This window comes from Balearica regulorum, chromosome 4 (genome assembly GCF_011004875.1).
Source record: "Balearica regulorum gibbericeps isolate bBalReg1 chromosome 4, bBalReg1.pri, whole genome shotgun sequence".
In the NCBI taxonomy this organism is placed as follows: domain Eukaryota; kingdom Metazoa; phylum Chordata; class Aves; order Gruiformes; family Gruidae; genus Balearica; species Balearica regulorum.
Window position 1 is genome coordinate 5815618 of NC_046187.1, and position 25640 is coordinate 5841257.

Sequence of the window (25640 nt, forward strand, 5' to 3'; positions counted from 1 at the left end):
AATAGCTTTGCATCAACGAAAAGTAACCATGTGATTGAAAGTGTATGAGATTCACGCATATGTATTCCTTCCATGACTAATAAAAGGGGTTGGCGATTTTCCTCCTTTTCTACTGAATGGAACTATGTTGCCAGAGGCTGAGAGCCGGGGAGTTTGGTGTTCAACATGCCCTAGATTTATTATCTGATCTTCAGGTGAACCACTTAAACCCCAATGATACAATTTTACCAACTGAAAAACAGAAGTAACAATCATCACCCACATTAAGGTGTCTCCAGGCATTGCAGTGAAAATGCCATCTAAAGACATGCCGACGATATTCACTGAATCTGTTGTACAGCACAATCAAGTTCCTTCTTCCAACTTTGAGCACATCTCTCAACACGAACGTGAAGGAGCTATGTGAACAACCTCGGTGCTATGCTGCCCAGAGAAGCTTGGCGTAATTGTCACTTTTCTCCAAGAAATCTATTTTGGAATACTAATTTTTTATGTAAGACAGTAATAGCTGAACAAGCAGCAAAGGATTTTTTCCTATCAGCTATGAAGAATCCACTCAGAGCTAAAGTATAAATAAAAGAAATTAGTGAACAAAATAGGGCACTTGGTTTGTTTCTCTCTCAACACCAGATTTCTGTTTTACAACACAAAATATTCTTAAAAGAGCCTCTTTGAGGAACATCCTACCATCAAACTGCTAAATGGTTTCTACATTAACATCCATGAAGCATTTTGCACATGGATGACTTAACATGCTGACAAGCCTACCTTATTTGTACTCTAACAAGACTTAAAAGATAAACAAGCTACATCAAATATTTTCCAAACACTGCAAATAAACACTGCACCAATTTCAGTAGGGACCTTGAAGAATAGTTAAAAAAAAAAAAAAAAAGCCTGAATAAATAGTTCTAAATAAAAAGGGAACTGATCCACATAACAGCTTGCATCATTTATCCTTCTCCATCTGAAAATACCTGAGAAAACTGATTGAGATCATGGTGCCATAAGAACAAGTGAGAACGTCATCCTGTGATTTTTCAGAATGGAATTTCTCTCTCAAGCTGATGATGTGATCCTCTTGGACGCATAGTCAATGGGTATAAATTTCCTGGAAAAAACCCGTTTTTATTTCATGAATTGTTTCCTTAACCAGTGTGAATGCAATACCTGGCACTATGCATTTTTGAAATGCGGGACTGGTTTTAGTGCTACAGATAGCTGAGAAAAGTGCATCTAAAATGATGCAAAGCAGAAACAACATGAAATTCATTCTTGCTGATACATGGGTATTTCTGAATGCTAGAAAACACACCAATTACCAGCACATTTGGGGACTTAAGCTTGAAAACATCTGGAACACCAACTGAACAAGTCCAGCTGCATCACTTATCTAGTATTTAATGCAGAGAAATGCACTGTGCTATGTCTTTTCCCTGGCATTTACTCCAGGCAAAATTTTTTTTCTTAATTTTTCAAATCAGGATTAAAAAAAAAAACAAACAAAAAACCTTAAAGTACTACTGCCCCCCCCCAACAGATACTCACCATTATTACTTCTTTTGACAATGAAAGTAATAATGAGAAATGTCATTGAAAGAATCTTCAAGTGGCTCTCAAAATCAGAGTATGTTATACATCAGTCTGTGGAAGACCCCGCAGATTGACGTTAGAAGTGCATCTCTGTAACATACCCAAGCTTTTCACTTTTGGGAGATGGCTCCAATACAGACATTTCTATCACAGCGTTTCAGAAACTATAGAAGCAGTGGGTTGTCAACGCAGAACATGAGCAGTCATCACAAGGGGCAGTACCAGGCTGATTAGGAACGGAGAGGAAAGCAGATGCCAGAAACAGTCTGTACTGCAGCTAAACTGGCAGGAAAAGAAAAAAAAAAAAAAGAAACAAATCAAACTGTTTTCCTTAATTTTAATAAATAAAATAACGATAGTACTTTGGATTATTTTCTTCTTTCTGGAAGTAATTAAAAGAGCTGATTGAAAAAACAGAGGAAAGGAATAAAATTTGCCCTTTTTGAATTGGGAGATGTGCTTTCTTGGTGGCCTGTGGCCTCAAAAGGAGAGAAAAAATAGAATTTCTACCAATAACAAGATTTTTTTCTTCATCAAGCCACACTTTGACAAAACATTTTAAGCAATTCAAAGTCATTACAAACCATAGTCACAGGAAAGAAACGAAGCTCCATTCATGCTTTCCACATCTATATTCCAGCGCACACAAAAATCATATAGCACTCCTCAATATATTTTCTGATTACTTGGCAACAATGCATTAATTCTAACCATGGTTGCATGGCACTTTCTTCCTGTACTCAGAGGTGGAAGACTTATGAAGTGGTGTCTTTCATCTTGTGAAGTTTGAGGAAACTTTTTTTTCTTTTAAGTACATATATTACAAAGTTTGGAGAGGGTAAAGTCAACAAACTGTGCCCAGCAGCTGGAATACAGAGTAGAGAAACCAGTTCCTGTTGGGGTTGAGTCTACAGCTTCAGATTAGTCACCAGGAAAACTCAGTCCTCAGACAGAGCCACTTTGTTCTCGTCACAGAAAATCCCATTGCACCCTGAGAAGCTAACACTCTCAGAGGCCTCATCACAGAGGTTTTAGTTTTGTTTATGGCTTTTTTTAAGGCTGGGAAATTCACAATGACCTGAAGCACTGTGTGCCAGCATTCTCTCAATATTGACCTATGCTGTCTCTAAATGCTCAGAAATAGTCCAGGCAGCCATTATTTACAGAAGCATATGACACAATGTTATGTACAATGCATATTAGACAAGAGTTTGTGTTGATAATATGCCCAGAAAAGCCATTTATATGCATATAAAACAGTTTAACTCCCCACACTATGGGTTGACCTGAACATTTACTGACCTATGTCTAAAATAAGTTTCTTCCTGTGATAGCAGAAGTTAACAAGACTTCAAAACTTAGTTGACTCTAGCGAGTAGAAAGAAACAGACAGCAGATTGCTTGCTGTGTCACAAGGCCCTGTTTGCAGATGTTAATCTAAGAAAGAGAACAAGTTTCCACCACACAGGCAACACCACCTCTGGGCTATACAGTCAGGTTTTCACCAGCTGCTGAGAGTTAGTTAATGAAGCAAGTGTTGTAGCAGGAAAGCAAGACAGCGGCAATGCCTCTAGTGCAGGCTGTTACTTCAGGAAGTTACCCCAAAACAGAGAGAAATTGCTATCGGGCTTCCACAGCCAAGAGAAATAGCTTTCAGGTCATCACCTCAGTCTTCCAGTGTATCCTCAGGATGTCTTGCTGATCCTCTGTCTCTTTATCTGCAATTCTTTGGCCTGGTGAAGAGCAAATCAGCACAAAATTGCAGTGTCTCCCTTAAGGAAGGGTCTGTCTTTATACCCCACAAAATTCCTACCTTTGAGAGAATGGACACTAGAGTCGAAGTTCACATTTCTACTCAGGCAGATCAGTGTCGGGTAACAATCTGGTATTGCTGCCGCCAGCTCTGCAGTCTGTCTCTCCCCTTTCTGCTTTAAGCTGCTGTATTTTGCATTAATTGATTTTTCATTCGTGTAAGAGCTTGTCACATCAGCTTAAGAACAGTACAGTGGGTGAAAAATCATCACTTTCACTGGAAGAAAAAGACATTCAAGTTAATTAAGGACACAGAGCAGAAAATTTTTATCAGACTATTTGGAAACAGCCAGCATGAGAAACAGTTTAATTTACTGCTGTCCAATGTGAGTAAAATTGGTGACTCTGACTTGGAAAAAAGTATGCGTATTTTTCATGCTACATAAGCATGGCTGAATTTGCTTTATCCAACACCTAAAGAAACACAAGGATGACGACATTTTCTTCTCCACACAGAAAGACATCATCCTCATACCAATCTGACTCTGTGTTCTCAACCCTGTAGATCGCTAATCCACGACTGGGACTCGGTCCTGATGAAGCAGTTAACTTGAGCAAACTTGCTACCTTGGAAGGTAAGGCCATCAGGACAGTCCAGTCTCTTACACATAAAACAGCTCTTCTCCAGCTTCTTGCCTCATTTGAAGTCCAACCCGAACCCCAGATGAAGGCTGAGCTTTCAGAGCCAGAAAGAAGCAATTCAAGGATCTATCCAGCATATGAATACTTCCAATGGAAAAAAAGGAAGGCTCTGTAGCAATCCCGCACCTCTTTAAGAAAGAGGATGTATGTCTTCCCAATAATAAAAGTTCAACAGCAGTTATCTCACGTGCTGCCAGACTGATTTCCACATTGATCATCTGCTGGACTGAAATTCAAGATGCGCAACACCAACCTGCAACCCACAGGGCAAAGTCACACCTGGAAACAACAGCTTACTATTAGGTTTTTACAAGGGTTATGTGCAACATACAACATGCACACTTTTCAGGGAGGCAGAGAAGTTTTGGAAACCAAAAATCCCTTCTGACACTAGATGGGATCAACTTACATCATTACATACCACACAAGTTGTGCACGTCCTACAAAAGATCTAAAGGCGTATTTCAATGACTGTCCTCTCTGTACCAGTAGGACCTAAACACACCAAAACAGAGCTGGGTGTCCCCAGAACAGTATCTCTGCAAGACCAGAGGATGCCAGTGAACGTGCTGCTCCTGCAGAATCCAACCAGAGGGGCCTGCCAGGGACAGACGGTATGTGGGAAGCAATGCCTGCAGCAAAGGGGCTTCAAACAAGAGCACCTTGGCTGTGCTGCAGCAGGGTAATTTGGTACTTTCCCACATGGTCAGCCAGCTCTCCTGGCCAACAGGAGAGAGACGTAGCAGAAACATCTTTCTTTTAAAGGATTACTCCTGGCTCTGGAGAGGTCTGTAATTTTTGGCAGGCTTCTGACGAGCTGCGCAAAGGGAAAAGGAACCTCTCTGCTCCCTCTCCCACACTGTAGCCACACAAGGGTCCAGTCATAATGTAGCTCTTAATAAAGCAGCACAGATGTGCCCTGTAGGCACTTAAAAAGAAAAAAAAAAAAAACCCAAAACCCAAAATGTTCCTGTGTGTTTCATAAATCGGTATATAAGCATAATGCAACCTACTATCCTAGATATAAAATGAAATATCTTAAAAAGTATTGAATCCTTTGTGAATTTTCTCAGTGGATCGGCATGAAGCTATTTAGCCCAGATGTTTCTACAATTCTGATGCATTAGGAGATGCACGGCATCATGGCCAAGTGTTAACATAGTGAACTATAATGTAAAACATGTAAAGATACTGGCTTCCAAAGTTATTAGAAGTTTTCACTCTAACCAATCTGCTTCCTTATACAGCTGTATTTTCTTTACAATATGCACTTATATTTTAGCGCACATGGAAGAACAAAAACCCTCCCCTCTCCCCCATCAAAACCTAATTCTGCATGTTCTCTGGAAGAAGACACAGGGACCAACTTAAAGATTGACACGGAGTCTTTCAGCAATGGAAATCTCATCTCTGAACAGCAATGAACAGCAAATCTCATATACAGGCAAATGCAAGGCCAACAAGGCACAGCTGGGTACCACATGAGCAGGTGAAGAAGTGATGGTGAGATTTCTGATGACAATTTGGTGTCCAAAAGACAGAGTATCTCACTGCATGGTTCTTGTTTGCATCTGTAATGGATTTAGGGATTTCTAGAGGTAATTTTAAAGATATCTAAGCAGGTGCAATGTCTATGTTGGAATGGCCTAACCCAGGGAAGAAGTAATAATGGGAATATGAAGTAGCACAAAAAAGGTAACAGCATGTGCTTAGAAGGATGTAAGACAAAGAGTGCAAAGAAAAAAATGGGCACTCTCTATAGAAGAACAGTGCAATGGAATACCTTGCACTGAGAGTCCATTCGGGAAAATCTCTGTTGATGTAATTAATTATTCAGAACAGCTGAAAAGATTTCAGAGCTCATTTCTGCATGATCTACCTGCCAGGATGTGAGCTGAGAGTTTTGTGACTCTTCAAGACCTTACTAGCTTAAAAGAACAAAACACAATCCTAAATTAATGAAAATGAACTCCTACTACAGCTTTGAACTTGCAGTCACAACCGTTTTAATGGAGGTAGTTGATAGAGTACACTTCATGCTTAGACAGAAAACTAGTACTGAAAGGTGGAATAACTTCCATTGTGGTTCAAGTGGGTTTTGATCCAATTTTTGCTAGAAACAAAAAACGCTTACATTTCAGTTAGGTCTGAACTTTCTCGTGCCCTTTTAAGGCAAACAAGTTACTCGTGTTTAGGCCGTACAGAGCATGCTGGTGCAATCTACCATGGAACATCATACCGACTGCTAATATGCTGATTATCCTCTATAGTAAAGTAGGCCATGGAGGGGTTGTTTCGATAAATGTTTGGTAACCAAATTTCCTGTATGCCACTTGTCAACTATTCTGCCTTTTTTTTTTTTTTCCCCCTCTACACAATAACTTGTCATTAGACTGTACTTCCCAGCATAACCACTTCAATTCACATTTCTGGCTGTTACTTTTATTTTAAAATACTTAATTAGTCAGATGAGAAACCTGTATTTCAAAAAAATGAGTTTGTAAAGCCATAGCAGGTGGCACAATTTGTCCTCCTATGTTACAGAGGCTTAATTCCAAACCTTGCATTATTCACAGATAATTTAAACCATTCTGTTCTTTTCAAGTTGGATACAGTCCTTGATAGCTGTTGGACAAAAGCTGATGACATCTGTAACCGCTAGATAGCTCTCTTCTCTTTAACAACCAGAGAATTATAATGCATTTATGAAAAAAGTCAAACATTCAGCACATACTAGATTGTTCTACACTGTTTCTAAATTACTGCTCTACAATTTAAAAGTTAATTCTTGTATCACCCATTTCATCATTACCTATTTGCCAGCTCAAAGGTTAAATGAAGCAATCATATAACATTCCGCTAAATCATAATAATTTGAAAAAGGAAAACATATGTGGTAGTGAAAAAAAGAGGCGTAGTCTTGAGCTATCTCTTAAACTATGAAAATATTGTCATATAGCCATTACTGTCATGCTAAAATGGTTTTTGAAAGCTGTGACAAAAAATTGAGAATGAGAACGTACTAATAATCAAAATGTGCATTTGCCTTGGGTTTACTCACTTTCTTCTCTATCGCTTCTTTGCCTGTATGAGCTTTAATAGAGAAGTCTCTAACCGACTGGTTTAGAAACAGAAAAGCTCCATAGGAAAGAATGCCAAAAATCATGGCCAGAGGCAGACTTCTGTTAGGATCTCAGTATTAATGTGCAGAAAACACAGGACAACTACTCCACCTGCAAAGGCTACCTACTCTTAGTTCCGAAAATTCTGCCCACATTACTTCACTATGAGTAGTTCCTGTTCTTCGAATTTAACTGAAATGTACTTTGGGTAACGAGATTGACTCAATCCCTGCAATTTAACCACTGATAACAAAGGCCATTATCCAGCAGCACCTGAACGTTTTATGTGGGAATTCAATGCATCTTCATTGGTAAAAAAAGCATTTTTTCTCCATTTCAAATACAACTCTGAATAGTGAAATAATAGCTTTAAAATTGCAATTATTACTTACTGAGATTCTGCAAATGCTGGTGTCTCAATTCTTTTTCCATGGAACTACTAACTAGACCATTGTTTTTCTCTATCCAAATAATAGACAGTAAGGACCTCATCACAAATGATAGCTTGTATTATCCAGTTTCTACACTTCATTTTGCAGAATTACTCCTTTCCTGTATAATTTTCACTGATGTTTAGCTAGCTCCCAAATGGGAGTCCACTTTGCTTAACTAGCTTCAGTTTCTTCCAGAATCCAACTGTTCCAGCAAAATCATTTTCCTGATATATAGCCCAAACTTCTCTTTCTGTGTTTGTATGTGAAATATGAGGCCACAAGAAATACTGCATTTGTGAGTACATATAGTGACAGAGACATAGCAAAATGCCTGCAGAGGAGAAACAACAGCTCCAATGGCTGAGCTGAGAGAAGCTAATTCACTAATATTTCAAGAATGTGTCATCCAAAAGCATTGGAAAAGAAATAAATCATCTTAACTAATATACTCTGTCCATTCTCAAAATTCTCTTGTAAGAAAAGTAACAAAACTTAGTGTGATTCAAACATATTTACATATGAGGCCAACATTATCTGTAGGCTTTAAAGCTGTTTTCTTAATCAGCAAGCCTGCAGATTGGCTAGTCCATAAATTACTATATTTCTTTTCACTATTTAAATATAACGTATCTCTGGGTTTGGTGCAGTGTTTCTTGAAATAACATTTACTTGGGTTTAAGAGTAGCAATTTACTGCTGAGCTGTTGCAAAATCTGTTCTATAATACTTCTTGCTTTGTTCACAAAAATCAAAGAAAGGATAGCAGTGACTTTTGTATGGAAAAGACTCCCCAACACACATGCATGGGCATGCCATTTATCACTGTAAAAAAAAAAAAAGTGCTGTGACAGGAACAATTGCAGGCCCTCTGTTTCAGGGTATGTATAGAGGTTTAGGTATAGTTGGACCTGTCTCGAGTGGGGTTAGCTCTGGTCCTATTTTAATGATTCTGTGGTACTTCTTTAAACCACATCTACCTTATTTTCAACATGGGGAAACTGCAGCACTGATTATCGAGAGAGATGGAGATCAGTGCCCATCTTCCCACAAACTATTGATCTATTTTTGTTGCTCTCAAGACTTAGAGACTACCATTTTCCTATTCAGAAAGGCAACGCTAGCATTCATTATAAGCATTTACACCAGCAGCAGACATTTTTGAGAGACTTCAAGATCAATTTTTGATGGATTAGCTGCAATATTAGATCAGATGCAGAATGTTTAAAGTTTAGAAGTATTACTCCACTGTGGCCTTGCAATACATCGTAACAATACATTGTTGCAATAATTTCTCCCAAATTCTGTTAGAGATGTGGGTTATAAAATATTTCTAATTAGAAATGGGAATGTATGTCAGAGCCACTGTATCTAACCAGCTTACTTTCTCTCAGACATACCAGTAGAGAAAGTTGATGTGATATAGTACCTTTTTTCATTACAAATCCAAATTACAAGACTTTCAGGACAGCTGTGGTTGACATACAAATTTCTCATATCATAATAGGTGTAAGAAAGCTCATTTGGCATAATTTGTCACCTGAGAACGTGAAAATAGGTCACATTAATAAAAGAAAGTGTGAGATCCTTATCACGCATTCTGTCAGCCAGCGGCTCGTACAAAAGCCCTATAAAGGCAATGTGAGCACATCCAGACAGAGAACCATGGGCAGCGGGACTGCAGCTATCAATTATTTAAGGAAAGTCTGCCTGGAGACAGCCATGCCAAGCACCTGAATCCACTTTAATGGTGGAAGTGGACACATATGCTTGGGGACTTCAAATCCTTTATGAGTAACACTCACTTATGATATATGAACAGAGAGCAAACTTTAAGGAAGATTGCAGTAAGTGTGTGGTGTTTGGGGGAGCGCACAGCCTGGCTGCATTGTGGCTGCTATCATTTAGCAATGCGCAGGACCTATAGTTCAGCTTGTTGCTGCGCAGATGAAAAGTCAGTACTTCAAGTGATCTGGCATAAATTAACATTTCCATATCACAGCTGCTTGCTTTAATAGTACTTACATTAAAAGGCCTAATGAAAAATTAAGTGAATAATGTTGCATGCTGGAAAAAGTCCTCCTTTTGACAAACTGATTAACTATAAAGCCTCCACCAGCGTTTCTTGGATGCATTCCCAGCAAAATCTCTTGTGTTCCTGCTATTCGTCATCCTAGATAAATAAATTAATACAAAACATTACTCAAATATGGAGAAAGTTGTTTTCAACAACTGATAGGAAAGCGTTTTGATAGTAGTGGACTTGGTGTTAAAAAATACGCATATCAGCATTTACAGAGAAGACACCATTTCTCATGCTGTATTTCCTCTCAGCTTAACAGAACACTTCAAAGTCCCCTATTCATTTGTAAAAGCAGCAGAATATATAATACTGCAGAAAACTGTACTCCTAAAATTTTTTTTTCCTCTAACAATATTCCTTCACGATAACTTGTGAAGTTTACAGAAAAGAAGAATTTATTTTCAAGCAAACATAGTTTGAAAATATTCAAATCAATTCACACGTCTGTGCTTTTATAGGAGGGGGTTTTTTGAATTTTTTTTGTCTTTTCCGTGAGGTATTACACTTGTTACCTGGAAGCATAAACTGCATTGGTACTTGCTCTGAAAGGCAATCTACACCAGTCAAAGCAAAAGGAAACATCACACATACACTAAAAAATTGTAATTACAGAAACTTGTAGGCAAAAGCTGCACGAGATGGCAATAGGTAAAACAGGTTTTAATGTGAAATGAAAGAGGAAAGACTACAGAAAAGGAAGAAGAAAGAAAAGATAGAAGAAAAGAGAGCTCTGGCAATTTACAAGCAGAATGCCTGACAGGAGAGAAGCAGAAAATCTGGCAACAGAACTTGAAAGAAAAGCCTAGTGGGACTGAGACTGGGAGGAGGGAAGACAGGCAGAGAGAGAAGGGGAGGGAGAGATGAGTTGTAGCATTGTCTGGCCACAACACAAAAACCTTTCCAACCACATGTGTTGTCATGGCTAGCAGGCAATGGAGATGAATACAACTCGTGAAGATTTGTCCAGGCAACATAGCTTGTGGGGTGAAAGCATCTGCAGCTCTTCTAGGAGAACCTAAATTAAGTTAGAATACGAGGTTATTATTATGATTATGTCCCTAATTTTAGAGCTGTAACAATGGTCTAGGTCTGTATGATGATCCTGCTCTTTTTCTGGTACAATTATTGTCATGCTCTTTCACCACTTCCTGCTCTTCTGTTCATCACTGGCACAGCCAGAGTAGCCAGATGCAGACTGTCCACTGTGCCATTAACTCTTTCAGCATACTGGAATCCAAGATGCCTGCTTAACCTAAAATGGGTACCCTAGTGGGTACTTCGCCATGCTAAAATGCACAACAGCAAAAGTGGCATGCAATGGGTTCTCAGAAGCGGAAACTGCAAAAGGTGGAGCGCACCATGATTTGGGTCCCTTTATTAGAGAATTTAAAACATTCCAACCCCAAAGAGTGTACAATGTACGTAAGAGTGAGCGAGCTACATTGCCAGGGATTAATCTGTGGGTTTCTGGTACTAGCTACCTTCACGTGATCCTCCATAGGTATGCTGAAGTATCTGGAGGTGTGAAGAGCTACAGGTAGTCAGTCTTTCCCTAAACACAGATACCAGGTTTGCTTCTACTGTTATTCCTTAATCCTCTTGCTGGTGTATCTGTTCTGTTGCTGGCAGTGTGCTCACAGCAACTTCATCTTGAAATGCACTTTTCCTGAAAAGTTTTATGGGCTAGTCTGAGAGTGTTTCTGATGAGCATTCTTCGCAGCTTGTATCAGACAATGATACCATGTGTTGCATGGATGCCTTTGGATGATTTTATTCCTAACAGCATTTTTTCCTCCTGTGTAGTTTAGTAGTCCTTCATTCTGTGATCTTAGGACATGCTGCTTCTCTTCGCCTCAGTATAATGGTGGAAATTACATCTCCCTCTGTGTTTAGCTTGCTAAAGCTCATAAAAACATAGATGTGCTATGGACAGAACAATCCTGTAACTCCATGAGGAAGAATTGTTTTCTTCCTGGCTCGTCGTCAGCACTCAACAGTTAACAGGACCAGGCAGCCTCTTCTGAACACAGGAGATCTTAACTGAGCTCTTGGCCACGTACCACAAGAACTTCTGCCTAATCCAATTCAAGAAACATACTGTCTTTTGCAAGGGAGAGGGGAAGAAACATGGTAAAGTCTTATTTGGCTCTTTTAAGTAGAGCTGACAAGCTGTTGTAGGCTGAGTGACTGTAGGCTGAATAAGTTGGCAAGAAAAGAACACTGTTCTTCAAGCTTGACGTTGTAGCCAAGTCTGATGGGTAGCATAACATACTGTATAGCCTCTAGTCAGAGTAAAATCCATAAAATGAAAAAGAAAACCCCAAACCCACAGCATGCAGTCATCAAATCTAGTCATACATTCAGGACTGGCTGCATAATCAAAGGAAAATTACTTCATTGGGCTCACTGCCCAATAACAAGCTAGAAAGGGTGAGACTTCTATTTCTTGGATTTAATTGTAGGCAATCAGGATGACGTCTCTAACCTCACAAAGCTCATGTTCCTTGAACAGTTTCTGATGACTTTTTGTTTACCACAATCCTGGAAACGTAACAACACAAAGGAAATTAAAAAAAACAAACAACGCAGCCATGATGTAGAAACTGCATACGAAGGAAGATCTTCCCCAATTTGAAACACAGTCAACATTTTGTATTCGCAAAATTATTTTCCAGTCCACAACGTCTGTACTAGTTCAACATGCATCTGTGTTTTAACCTACATATCCTTTCATCTTATGACTATTATTTAACTTTCATTAAGAGTGTTTTAGGCCAAACTTTGACTCCTTGGCTGAGGCAGTACCATGAAGCAAGTGCGCTCTTATGAATGCCTACTGCCTTCCCCCATACTCTGCTCACCTTTGGAAGAAAACAGGCACACTGGCAGAGACAAGGTGCCAAGTAGTTTCCCCAGTCAGGGAAAGTATATCCCAGCACTCCTGGGAGATACCTGTCTGTCTTGTTCTTATCTCCAAAGGAAGAGACTCCACAGTCACTTTGAACAGCTGTCTGTTTCCAGAGATCAGCTCTCTCTGACATCAAAATGTCTTTTTCCTGCAAACTCCTTCTTGTGCTATCCCTAGGGAACACACAGAATCAGTCAGCACCATACTTCTTACACCTAAGCTTTATCAAAAGAGAAAAGTTGGACCAAGTCTTCTATCCTCTATAAAACAAAGCAAAATTCTCCAGTTTTTCTAAACCTCTTATTGCCCTGACACACTCTTCTGAACTCTAACTTCTCTACCTTAAACGTGCTTATACACAATATTCCCAATAAGCTTCTAGCACTACTGAGCACAGTTACACATGCATTCTGACAAATCACCTATCTACTAACATACTCCAGAATGAAAATGAAGTACTTATTTTTTTGCAACAGCATCACTTGGTTGACTCATGTTTTGACCCATTAAAACCTCCTTTCCACCCTTCTCCACTGCATTATCGCCTGCTTACACAGTCCATTTTACACTTGTATATTACATTTTTCCTTCCCCACTGTCATAATTTTGCATTGAATTTCATGCATTGACTTAAGGTCATTTCACCAATTTATCCACCATCCTCACTTTCATAGTCTGAGTCGTTTCAAACCCCTCCCCATTCAGACTTGGTCCACAAATGTTTTACACCAGCCTGTCCACTGGTTGCGCTCCAAGTCATTAATGAACTAGATTTTAAAAACATCCTTAGCTGCCCACCTGAAACACCCTTTCAGTTGACATCTACATTATAGTTACGCAGTCTTGTTGCCTATGCATGTTCCACTAGACCTTAGTAAAAAGTTTTGGACACCAAAGTAGGTACATCTAGTACAGGCACATAGGCCACGTGCTGAGCAACGCCGGGTGTAGTACTTTGATGGGCAGAGAACAAGCCAAGACCTAAACACAACAAGGGTGACAGATTCCCAAAGTAGGACATTCTGAAAAGGAACTGAAAGTAATCAATTCTTTGATGACTACAGTTCCCCAGGTCCTCCTTTTTCTTTCCTCTTAACAGCACTTCCTTTATTGCCTTGTCTCAAATCTCCCAAAATCATATCAGGACTGACTCAGTTCTTGGAGACAGTCATTAAGTTCTGACAGAGACTGCTTCAGCTAATCTTTCAAATGTTACATATTTCATCAAACTCCTGATGTATGCCTAAATTAGCTACCTATTCTTAACGCTCCTTTTCAGTACTTAGTTTGCACTCTTAATTATTGGTTGTCAAAAGACGGTTAAGGATTTTATTTATTTGCACGGTGCCAGATGAGATCAAATGTATTTAAATGAATGTTCACAACATGTAACAGTTCTTAAAATTTGATGCTGGGACCAAAACAAAACTGATAAACAAAAAAAATCTCATTATTATCTCTTAATGAGAACCACTGATTATTTTTTACATTTCATTTGACAGTCTTCATCTTAATTAATTCTACACGGCAAAGTTAAATTATTCTGGTTGATGAAGATCATTCTGACTCCAAAATATACTTATTAAATGAAATTAAAGCATGGTGCTAATCAGGCGAACGAGCATGTGTTACTAACCAAACATACAAACCCTAACAATGAGATAATGACAGGTACGGTGACAGATAAAAAGCGCTGCTATTTAAAGCTAGTAAAACGCTTTGAGCTTCCTAAAGGGAAAGAGCAATGTAGATGTAAATCTCTACAGTCTTCAGAAAGAACAGCCTTTTAAATTGGGTTTGTTTTGTGTCTCAGAACTAAGGCAACATCTGTATCGAAACCTCACTGAAGATGATGAAAGTAGTAGATTGGGAGGTTGTACCAGAGCCAGGCAAGACTCACGGCATGGCTTGCTGTTACATACTGCAAGGGCAGTTTTCCATTAATGACCACTAACGTTTCTGAAGTTTTGGTACATTCATCCAGCAAGCTATTTTCAAAACAAATAAAGAAGTCTGGATTCAATACTGCTTTCCAACTGACGTTCACTAAATCAGGATATATTTGTTAGATCTTGAGTCAAGGCAATCTTATTTATGTGTACATATGAGAATAACACTGCACAGGTAAGCAGAGCCAGCAAAGCTTGCATTTTGATGTGAAGGAAATTTCTGAATTAGCTTCAAAAGCTTTGTTTTGCTCACTGACAAGTGAGATGATTAACACCAGAACTATTTGCTTTCATTTGCATAGAACACATGGTTCTCTGGCTGAAACTATTTATAATTTTTCCTGGCAAACCTCTGACACAAGAAAGGGCTGAAGACCTGACAGTCCAAATCTATCATTTCAGGATGCAGGCTGACATAGTAACTTTGCTCGTGCTGAGCAAAGGAGATTTCTCCGCATAGCACATAACATGAAAGGATATATTCCAACACGGGTATAACTTTCAATGAATTGTTCCAGCTTACCTTATCCGTTTACAATTAACATTGAATTGCATTTGCCATTTTTCAGTCTAGAATTACTTTATACAGATAACGACTGAAAACCTGAGAGTTTCAATATATCACTTCTGGTGTAGGACCCTGATTTGATTCAGATTATAATGGCATTTTTATTACTATTGTCTCAATGATTTTAAAAAAAAAAAAAATGCATAAAAAATTTTCACATCCAGCTCTTTGAAAGCTTATCTGTTTTCACCTAACAGTGGTGCAGGTGCATTTTGTCACACTGTGGTGTACATTGCAGTTCACATTGAATGATAATCCCAATTATCATTCAATGATAAGCATGGGTCACTCTGCTGTTCTTGAATATAATTAAATGCATTTTGAACCTAGGGAGTGGAATTTATTGCGGCCAACATATTTTAAGAGCTATTTTTCCCTGATTTTTAATCTGTAAATACATCTGATTTTTGTGGCTGGCTTAACACAATCATGAGACCCAGTGTTATACGTGACCTTCTCCCCACCCCCGGTTTCTAAATGCAACAACAGATATGATTGTAACACTCAAGATAAAAAGAGGGCATAGAGATGCAACATATCATCTTGGTAATTAGCGTAACATATACTTTACAAGAACTGCATGTTTTTATACCAAGCATTGATTTACTCTGCCACTGTGCTAAGTTGTTCGATAAATACAGTGTTCTACACTACAAGCATTCTTCGGAGATGTATTATTGGGGCAGATTCTTGTTCCCAGTGCCTTGGAACAACTAAATATAGATGGCTAAAATGAAACCTAGTCATGAATTGCAAGTGTAACACAAACCTGCATTAAAGCCAGTGAGAGTTTTGGGCGCTCAAGAATGAAGGATACTTTATATAAACCATCACAGACAAGAATCGTATTACTAATTAGCAACTTGCCAAAATAAACAGGGAACAAGAACATTGTGGAGTTAAAATAAGAAGAAACCTTACTCAAAATGCAAGCCAAACTTTTTCTTGAGTTTTGAAAGTCCAGCTGACCAATAATACCCCTACACCCACTCTGATTCCCCTTCCTTCTTGCATGACTAGTAATTATGAGCTATTTTCCAAGCTTCCAGGTAAATGAGTCTTTTTTCCTTTTTCTTTTCAGAGAGAGAGAACAGCTGTAGATCAGCTGGATGAAGCTCTGCACAGTCTTGGCATGACGGAGTATCCCAAAACTCTCGTTCTCCCCTAAGCTGTCCTCTTCTGCCAGCTGTACTGTCAGATAAAAGAGTGCAGTTTAAGCAACCTGCCAGAAGGACTTCAGTTCAACAGCAGGATTAACCTTCATTTTACAAGGTCCCCAGAAGCAATCTTTTAGATTGCTTTTTTTCAATGCCATCTCTTCACTATTCACCTCCACTTTGCATTCTGAGGAGCAGATGACCCCTGCTGATCAATAAGGCACGTGGTCGTGCATCCTTCACTACCTCTGTGGGCAGCAGGCTCTTACTGGCCTGAAAGGCCGACAGTCCTGTTCTCCAACCCAACGCCTGCTCTCGATGTAGATCATTACGCTTAAAGCTTTTGTTTTAATGGAAAGTTAAATCTCTCCTTTTCAATCTTTCACTACGGGGAAAAAAAAAGAGGTTGAAATTGCAAATTCTTAACTCACTGGCATGTTAAACCAAAGCCTTCTCCAACACTCTGCTTCCATCCTTTCTCAACGCTTTTCACACCATTCCTCTTCACAAAAGCCTATCCTTCACTTACTCCTGGGAATCTTTCACAAGAGGGAATCAGTGACAAGACACTGTAACCCACAACTCTTTCTCTTACGAGCAGAGAAACAAAGATGCTCTGAAGTTATGGCTAAACGTGTGAAGACACAAAGACCTCCTGTGTAGCTGTCACTGGTGGGTCAGCTCTGGCAGCATAGTTTGGATGATCTCTTATGCCAAGAGGCCTCTTTTATACCTTTTTAGGCCATTATAAAACTGCCTAAGGTGCAGGATACCGGCAAAAGACCCGAAGTACCTTTCACATGCAAATGTAAGAATAGGAAAAGCTGGAGGCAAAGAGTCAGACAGAAATATAAATGCCAAATCCTGGCAAACGCAGCCAAAAGCAGTGTGTGTCTGGCTCCATGCACCCGAACTGAAGCTTTCTTGGCTGAAGAGGTAGCTTATCCTGGGGAGAGAATGCAGAACCATTTTAATGTCAGAAAAAAAACCCTATTTGTAACCCTGCTATCTTGTGAAGAAAAAAAATGTTGTGGTGTTGAAGATGGATTATATGAAAGATGGGCAACAGCCCACAGCCAGCCTATGGTCTATGGTCTTCTGAATTTTTACCATAACATACTGCTCTTTGCCAAGCTGAAGAGGAAACATGCCAGCGAAAATAGTTCTTCCTCCCAAGACAAGACCAATTACATTCATTTTGTTCAAGGCCAACAGCTTCTGGTCTCCCCCAAGTTCTGATCCAGGGGTATGGGGTCACTGACTGTTACAGATGCTTTCCTCACAGTCTGCTCCTCCAGGCTTCTGGCCAAAACAGCGCTGTGGCGGGTAATGCAAGGTCTGTCCCTGTGTGAGCTTTGGCAGGCATCAATCAATCAATTTATCCTGTTGAGTAAACCCTATAAAGCTGTGAACCTCATTTCTAGTGGTTTGCATCGTCTTGTATCATTAGTACCATTGTTAGATTCAGTATATATGCTCAGTTTAAACACCACTTGTTGATACATATCCTACGGATTCTCCACTCCACACAAGATTAGGCATAAATAATCCTTCCTCAAAACAGGAGCTATACTAAATATTAAAATGTTTGTAACACATATATGAAGCAAGCATTCCTTAGGATTACTGTGGTACAGCACATAGCCCAATTAGAAACTCCTGAAGTGCTCTATTCATTTAATTTATGAGATTTTTTTTCTAATATACTTTTCAGGATATTTCAGTCACCCAAACAAGCTAGCTAGAGAACTACTCTTGAAAAATTTTGGATCTGGACATCTACATTATGCATTACATTATACTTTTTTTTCTAGTTCTGATTTGTACCAGTTGTTGCATATTCTATGAAGCTTTCTTGATTTCACTGCAGTGGTGCCAATTTATAGTACACAAGGATTTTGCTGTCCTGTTCCAGGTAAAAACCAGAATTTAACTCAAGCTGTCCAAATATACCTTTGACTCATACATAAAATAAAGAAATGAGACAGACATGTTTTGATGAGAGTATTCAACGAGAAATGCCCTTTCCTTCTTTCCCACAAGTGCACATTTGTACAGCACTGACAACCTCTTCAAGTACCACCCTTAGTATTTTCTCTCTCTCACAGAAGTCACACAGAATAGTCTCATCCTACTTGCACAGCATTCCTATTTCTCTTCAGTTCACTCCCCCACCTCCGATATTTCCTTTTGATGTCTCAGGACACACAAGAAAACAAGCCTAGACAAGGGGTCTGCCACCTGTAACCATCAGAAGAAACTTACTCAGAAAGAGGAAAAGAATACTGCCAGGCAGCAAAAAGCTTGTACGTAATTTGGTACAGGCAGCAAAATGGTACTTACCAGTTCTCCATGTCCTTGTTTCACACCCAGAGCTGTGTGCAGGCGTGCACATATCCCGGTTCCAAGTTGTATGGAAGTCCTCATTCCTACGTGCATGGCTGTCCGGGGATCCTGTAACAAAAAGCTCTTACTGATAACTACTTATTTGCTTTCTGTGAAACATTTCTAACTGCTGGCTTTCCTTATTCACATGATTGTGAGAAGAGCTGGACTGCTGAGGCTTGGAGAAGATAAGTTCTCTCTCTGCCATACTGAAATACAGAGTCTACATGCATTTGACTTGGCTATATACAAACTTTACTTCAAAATAATGTGCTGCTGCTGTCATTTTGTAAACACATTAATCCTGGAAACAGAAAGGTGATTAAAAAAAAAAGCCTGTCTTCAGTTGCAATCTCGAGATAAGAGTTTGAGAGTCCCAAGTCTGTCTTGAATACGCAGTAATATTATGTGTGCACTACCGGAAAGATGACTAGATGCACGAATCTGTTTCTTTTTCCAGCAATATCTTTATGAGAGCACAAATTTGAAGTAAAACATTGAGATTAGGGGAAGAGAAGAAAAGTCTCAAGAAACAGCGCACAACTATACTTACACAAGTACATCATCAAAGGTATTATCTGCAAAGTCCTCTTAGTTTAAGTTTTTCACTCCCCAGTGGATGACCACATCTGGTGAGAGAGATAAGCTCAGACCTACTCACAGTAAAGAAGAAAATTTGCTATGGTCATCAAATAAATACATTACATACATGAGGTAACTTATGCCAGACTGGCATGTACATATGGATAAAACAGTATGTCTGTATGATTTAAATGCATTTCAAGGGAGTTAGTTTTTCACATAGTATATCTCCTTCTCTGTTAAAAATAACAGAACACTTAATTGGAAATAAATAATATAGATGTAGGTAACAGCAGACGTAATATTTTATCCAGTTTGTATGAACAAAAAGTAACACCACTGGAGAACCATAAAAAAAAAAAATCCTTTAAAACTTGACAGTGTCACAGCACATATCCAAGAGATATTTACTGATGCTTTCTTTCTTTAGAGAAGCATGTAAGAAAACAAACTTGCAAAGCCACATTTACTTTTTCTTGTTTAATTAGATTACGCTACTTGAGTTTAAGAGACTTAGCTACACTACTATAATCTGTATCTGCCAGCTACAGATTTTTGCTTCAGAAGATAAACAGTACATTGAAAACTTATTAGCATACAAACTAAATTACTTTTAGAAAAAACTGACACTTCAGGTGTTTTCGTATTTATATATTGATACCCACACACATAGTTTTAATTCCTCCGCTCTTTTGTTGCTAGCTGTCTCGGCCCGTTCAGGGCGATATAGGTTGCACTAGTCTGAGGTGCTATCTTAGGCAGGCTGCAAAATGACTTTTCTTTGTGGCTGACAGCGGTTTCTACTGAAGATTCGAAACCCGTAAGTCAAGCAGACAAACAGGCTGCTCTACTCAGATTTGTGTCAGCCTCCCTTGCATCTACCATGGGCCCTGGGGAGAATCACAAGCTTACCTCCTAAATAGGGGTCTAGCATCAGCCAAGATTAAAGGTTGCAACACTATACGGTTCAGCCAGGAGTTCCAACTAAGATACCCTTTATTGTGCTAGAAATACAACTCACGTTCAAAGAAGAGTGAGGAGAGAGAACGAGAAGGAAAGGGGGGGGGGGGGAGAGAGGGAAAAAGGATAGCAAGCACGATAGCCACCACCGTGCATCCAGCAACGTCTCACAGGGTCGATCGTTGCCTTCCTTAAGCTCAGTGGAGAAGTCCGCCCCATCTCCACAGGGCCTTGCTTTTAGAGTCTGCCAGCTGCCGCCCCGAACCAATCCGCTCTCCCGCCCGATCAGGAGTTGTCGTGGTTACGGCACGTGTCGGCCTGTTCACGTGCACTGCGCGTGGAGTCCACCGTTGCAGGTGGGCGAGCAGCACATGCGCAGTGCCGACTTGCTTATTCAAATGTCCCCGGTTCGCTGGAACATCGGCCGCTCGCACCTTAAAGGGGCCGCAGTGGTTAGCTGAATTGCTTGCTGATCGGCCCGTTCGTGCTTGAGGAAATGTTGCCGCTTCGGTCTTCTACGCTAACAAACAAAAACTTTTTCATGTTTGTCTTCTTTTGTCATGTTAGGAAACAAAAAGCCACAAAACCAACAACTAAAAACCCCTCCAAACACCTTTGCAGGTATCCAGATTGTTGGTTACTTCCACACGGGAAGCCCCAGCTATTAGATTAGCCATAATTATGAGGGGCAAAAGGTCACTCCCATTAGTGGGAATCCTACCAGGGCTATCAATGAACTATGAATCAGGCAATGAAGCCAGTTTTCAGGTTTGGTAGAAAGTCTGAATTAATAAACAGTCCGTTAATGCTGCATAGAAAAAAGCCAAAACCAGACCTGCACTCCTGGTATTTACTCTGAATACAAACAATGGGAAACATGAGACACGCGACAGTGCCATTTTTAATTTTCTGACTGAATCCTGTGTTAAAACAAAAGAATATTATTTATCATCAGTGGAGTTTCCCTAGTCTAAAACAACTGGAAGTGAGATCAGAGTCAAATCCAGGATTTGCTGGAGGAAATGGAGAAGATTTGAAGAAAAAACCCCAACCTTAAGACCTGTTTTTCCCTTTAAAACATTGCCAGATGAGACAGTCTCATCAATTCTGCAACAGAGCCTGACATGTTAATTAACAGTTATGACAATAAGAAGTATTAACTTACTGTCCCTCTTGAAACCAGCAAAATTTTATCTGTAATTTCCCCTAGAAACTGCATTTTATTCTAAATGAGGGCTTGCTTTCCCTATGTGCTCTTGGAACAAGCACAAAGCAAATTATCAGAGAAAGCAACCTGAAGAATACAAAAAATATACTTCATTCAAATGACTTAAACTATTTCATTTTCCACATAGTCATCTGAAAACTGAATCTTGAGTTGTAATTGAAGGGGAAAAAATCACAAGATCTGGTCTCAAAGATTGTGAAAAACAACTTGCCTTAACAAACTCTACCTCAAGATCTGCATACATACAGCTGTCCCTGACCACAGTCTATAAGCCTACCACTGTTCTCTGCTCCAGAGTCATCAAAATAGTAATTCCTCCAAAGACAAAATTTTCTTTAAAAAAAACACATTATTTCAATGGCATTTATTAATTACCAACAAGCATACTCTTAACTGACCTGCTGAATCATGCCAATGCTTAGTTTGAAGTAAAGAAACACTACCTAATTTTTGTTCATTCAGAAGGCAAAATTTACAAAACATTATGTTAATGGCTTATCAGGGGTGATTTTCATTGAAAACAGCATGTATTTTTAGGTAGCTTCAAATCATTGTAAACAAAAGAGAAAACAATGGCTGACTACGGAGGCAGAGAAAGATATTTTTCAATTTGAAGAATAAACTTTTATCTCATGACTAGTGTAGAAGATGGCGTTTTGTGAGGTATCTTGAGAAAATACAGATTGCACAGATCATTTTTATTCAGAGAATCTGTTTTCTGTGATATTTTCAGTAAATTACCCCATCTTCCCACTACATATACATAAATCAGACACACACTTTCTTAATTATTGTAGGGAGTGGCATTATAAATCTCTCGTTTTGCCAAGATCTACAACCTCATAAAATTAGAATAATGTGCATCATCTCTCTTGCGTAGCTTCTAGCATGTCATTTTCACCCTCCTTCCAGCATAACTGAATATGCTCTGGGATATTTGTAGTAATAGTCATCAGTCTCTCTAATGAAAGAAGCCTGGAAAAAATACGGCAGTTTAACTATGAGATGCTATTTCATAAACATAAATCTTCGTGTTTTCCAAATACATACGATTTTCTTAATATCACGAAATTTGGCTAGGTAGGTGAAAGCATTTATATATTGGGCCATCAATACTGAAGCTAAAACTATCTGCAGAAAATACGTGTAAATTACAGTTGATTTTATGAAATTTCTCTATCATCAAATATCTCAAAGGGAGAACTCACTATTTCCCATCAGACCACTGTCACTCACCTCTCAGAAAAAGGAAGATGGAGGGTCATTAGACCTTGCCCATTTAAGGGAAAGCACCTTAGGGCAATACTCCTGCCTGGTGACCCAGGTGGGTGTGGGGGTTAACTGACCCAAATAAGGGACAGGACAGAGCAGAACTGCTCTCTGGTGAGTTACCCATGACCTTTCTGTTCTTGGGATGTACAGAAATAATTGGTTTAATAATTTGCTTCAGGTGTAAGAGTTGGGAGCAACTATGCACCTACCTATGGGCAGTCCTAGAAGTCCCATTTTGCCAAGGTCTGTCATCATCTTCATAGCCTAAAAGGGAATAAGCTGCAGAAGGAATCAGTGGGAAGGTGCTTTGTTTGACACCATTCAAATCACAGGCTACTGGAAGTGGTATCAGGCAAAATTGGTGCATTAGGGCAGCCCTAAGAGACCCTAAACCAAAGGACTTTTGTAGCTCTGCCTGAACTAAAAAACCAACAGGTTACATTAGTACCACCCCCTCATCACTGGCACAGTATTTTACCAGCACACAGGATAATGGCTACTCCATTAAACTGTTATGAGCAGGAGCTTGAAAAACAGCTGTTTTTAAAGGAATTTGGTAGCATGCCACTCAATAAGTCTTTATCAAACTCCTAGATAGGATCTCATACTTCTGATGCGCTGAAGGTTCCTACAAGATCCTCTGCAAAAAAGAAGACATATTTAATATAATCTTTTATCACAAATGCACTAGACACAGTTCTTTTGTCCACTTATATTTCTAAGTGCTACTGCTACTCTCACCATGGCTTTAGAATATAGCATATTTTAACACAGCAGTGATCCTAACTGCAGCACAAAAGACATGCAAATGGAGTCTTGCTTGCCAACAAATGCTAACAGAAGCCCACAGAGGCCCATCTGGAATTTTCAGGGATTTATTGGCTTCCTTTCATCGCCCCCACCTGCTTTTTTATTTTTTTATTTATTTTTACTCTACAGCAAATTTCTCACTTTTACAGGTATCAGTCACCAGGATAGACTTTACCCACAGGTGAAAAGCTTCAGTGCAGTGTTGTTTCCTTTCTCTCCATTGCTGTTTTCACAATTTTGCAGTTCTACTCGTTTCTGAACTTCAGCCATTCTTGAGCACTGACTTATTCACCTCCTCTGCTAACCCATTCAGTGAGACACCAAGTTTGAAGGCCAATTTCTGTTCTTTTGTTTGATGCAACTCCAGTTCTAGAATAAAAATAGAAAGTAGTAAGTATTCCCTAATAAACGTGCACTGTAAATCTACAGGCACATAAACTCCTCATACTAGGTGGTATTTAATTACACAAGCAACCCTACTGATTTAAGTCATATTTAACACGGATAAGAGTCTATTCCTCATGTACAAAATTCAGAAGTCTGGAAGTTAACTTGCTTTCCTATTTTCTGGTTAACAAGCATTTTATTGACTTGCTTGTTGCTTTACCACAATAATTCCAAATGCATTGTGTTTAAGTTTCTATCTGAGAGCTACTATCAGCTCAGTTTAAGTTGCTATTTGAGTACATGCTACTACTTTTAGAGTTGTTTCTATTACAGAAACTATAGAAAAAACGCTATTTACCACCTGTGGTTGTAAGCAATAAAGATAAATCTTGGGCGTTAAAACAAACACAGTGTAATATAACTTTGATTGCAATTGACTGGAGATGTTGCCATATCAGAACTACTGTAGATTCTGCAGAGTAATTCCACCCTAAACTAAAGAACAAAGAAACAAAAGCCCCCTCTTTCATTATAACTGACCTTACGGAAGTCAGTTATGATGAAAGTGCTCACTGGGAAGGTAAGGCATCAAAATACATACAGCTCTGAAATTTCTAAAACCCAGATCCAAGCCATGCTTTAGAAATACATTGCTAGTAAAACTGTTTCTTTGAATAACTCAGCTTTGATTTCCACCAAAAGTCTTATTATTCTAGAAGCCTCCCTTCTTACCTCCCTACTTTTACTGTAGCTACTCATCATATTCATTATCCAGGATATCTGATCAGGCAAATCACCTTGCTCAGTAGAGATGCAGTAGAAATTAAGGTAACAGGAAACCCATTCTTCCAAGCTTCTCCATGACAAACATTGTATTCAATAAAATGATTCCACTGCCCGACCCGGAATTTTATGCTCCCTCTGAGCATGACATATTTTGCACCTATGAAGTCAATCAAATGCCAATGTTATTTTTTCTTTTATTACCCAGGACTGGTAGAGCAGTTTCAGTAAAAATAATTTATACCAACTGTTTCCAGTTAATGGAAATTCAAAGTCTTCAGACAGTGTTTTTTATTTCTGGTGCTTGAATTCTCAGAGAAATAGTGAAGTATAATTGATACCATACGGTTTTTATTGTTTTCCACATGAAAGAATCACGATTTTCAGTGGATCATCGAATTATGCTGTGGCATTGTGCCAAATCATCAAACAGCAAGGTCACATGTGATGAAGGTACAGTGTTCAAAATAGGAATAGCACGTATCATATCTTTGAATTGAAGGTTTATTTCAGTTTGTCTGTGTAAACCTAGCCAAGAAATTTTCTGGGGTTTCCACAGTCTACAAAGCATTGCCTTGTAAATTACTGGAACAAGTCCAAGAAAATGTGCAAATATTCATCACCAAACAACAGGATTACAAAACACTATCATTTCAAAGAGTACATTACATTAGAGCCAAGCCAGTTGCTTCAGCCTCTTCAGAAATGTTAATAACTACCAAATATGAAAATAACTGCACCTACCATATTTCAGGAATATTGCTGTCATAGAAAAATAGTCTTTCTCCTACAGCTGTGCCTGCTGAAGCATTACATTTGCAAATTGTTTTGAGTATTAATTTACTTGCTTTACACATCTGCTTCACCAAATAACAACTAAAGGAGTATTTTTAGAAAATCCTGCAAATTTTTCAGCTTTGGGAAAAAAAAATCTTTTCACTTTGGGTGCAAGTCTACATTAGATTCAGT

At 39.0% G+C, this 25640-nt stretch overlaps 2 long non-coding RNA genes across 2 annotated transcripts; both read right to left on the reverse strand.

The window, feature by feature from the left end:
- Nucleotides 1-280: 280 nt before the first annotated feature.
- Nucleotides 281-19538, reverse strand: LOC142601644 (uncharacterized). The gene is made up of 5 exons (XR_012835176.1): nt 19203-19538; nt 18608-18718; nt 3407-3622; nt 3194-3326; nt 281-468 (listed from the first exon to the last, which is right to left on the reverse strand). It is a non-coding gene; the product is annotated as an uncharacterized LOC142601644 (long non-coding RNA).
- Nucleotides 19539-21806: 2268 nt separating this feature from the next.
- On the reverse strand, nt 21807-24823 carry LOC142601645 (uncharacterized). The gene is made up of 4 exons (XR_012835177.1): nt 24621-24823; nt 23681-23870; nt 22901-22970; nt 21807-22394 (listed from the first exon to the last, which is right to left on the reverse strand). It is a non-coding gene; the product is annotated as an uncharacterized LOC142601645 (long non-coding RNA).
- Nucleotides 24824-25640: the final 817 nt, after the last annotated feature.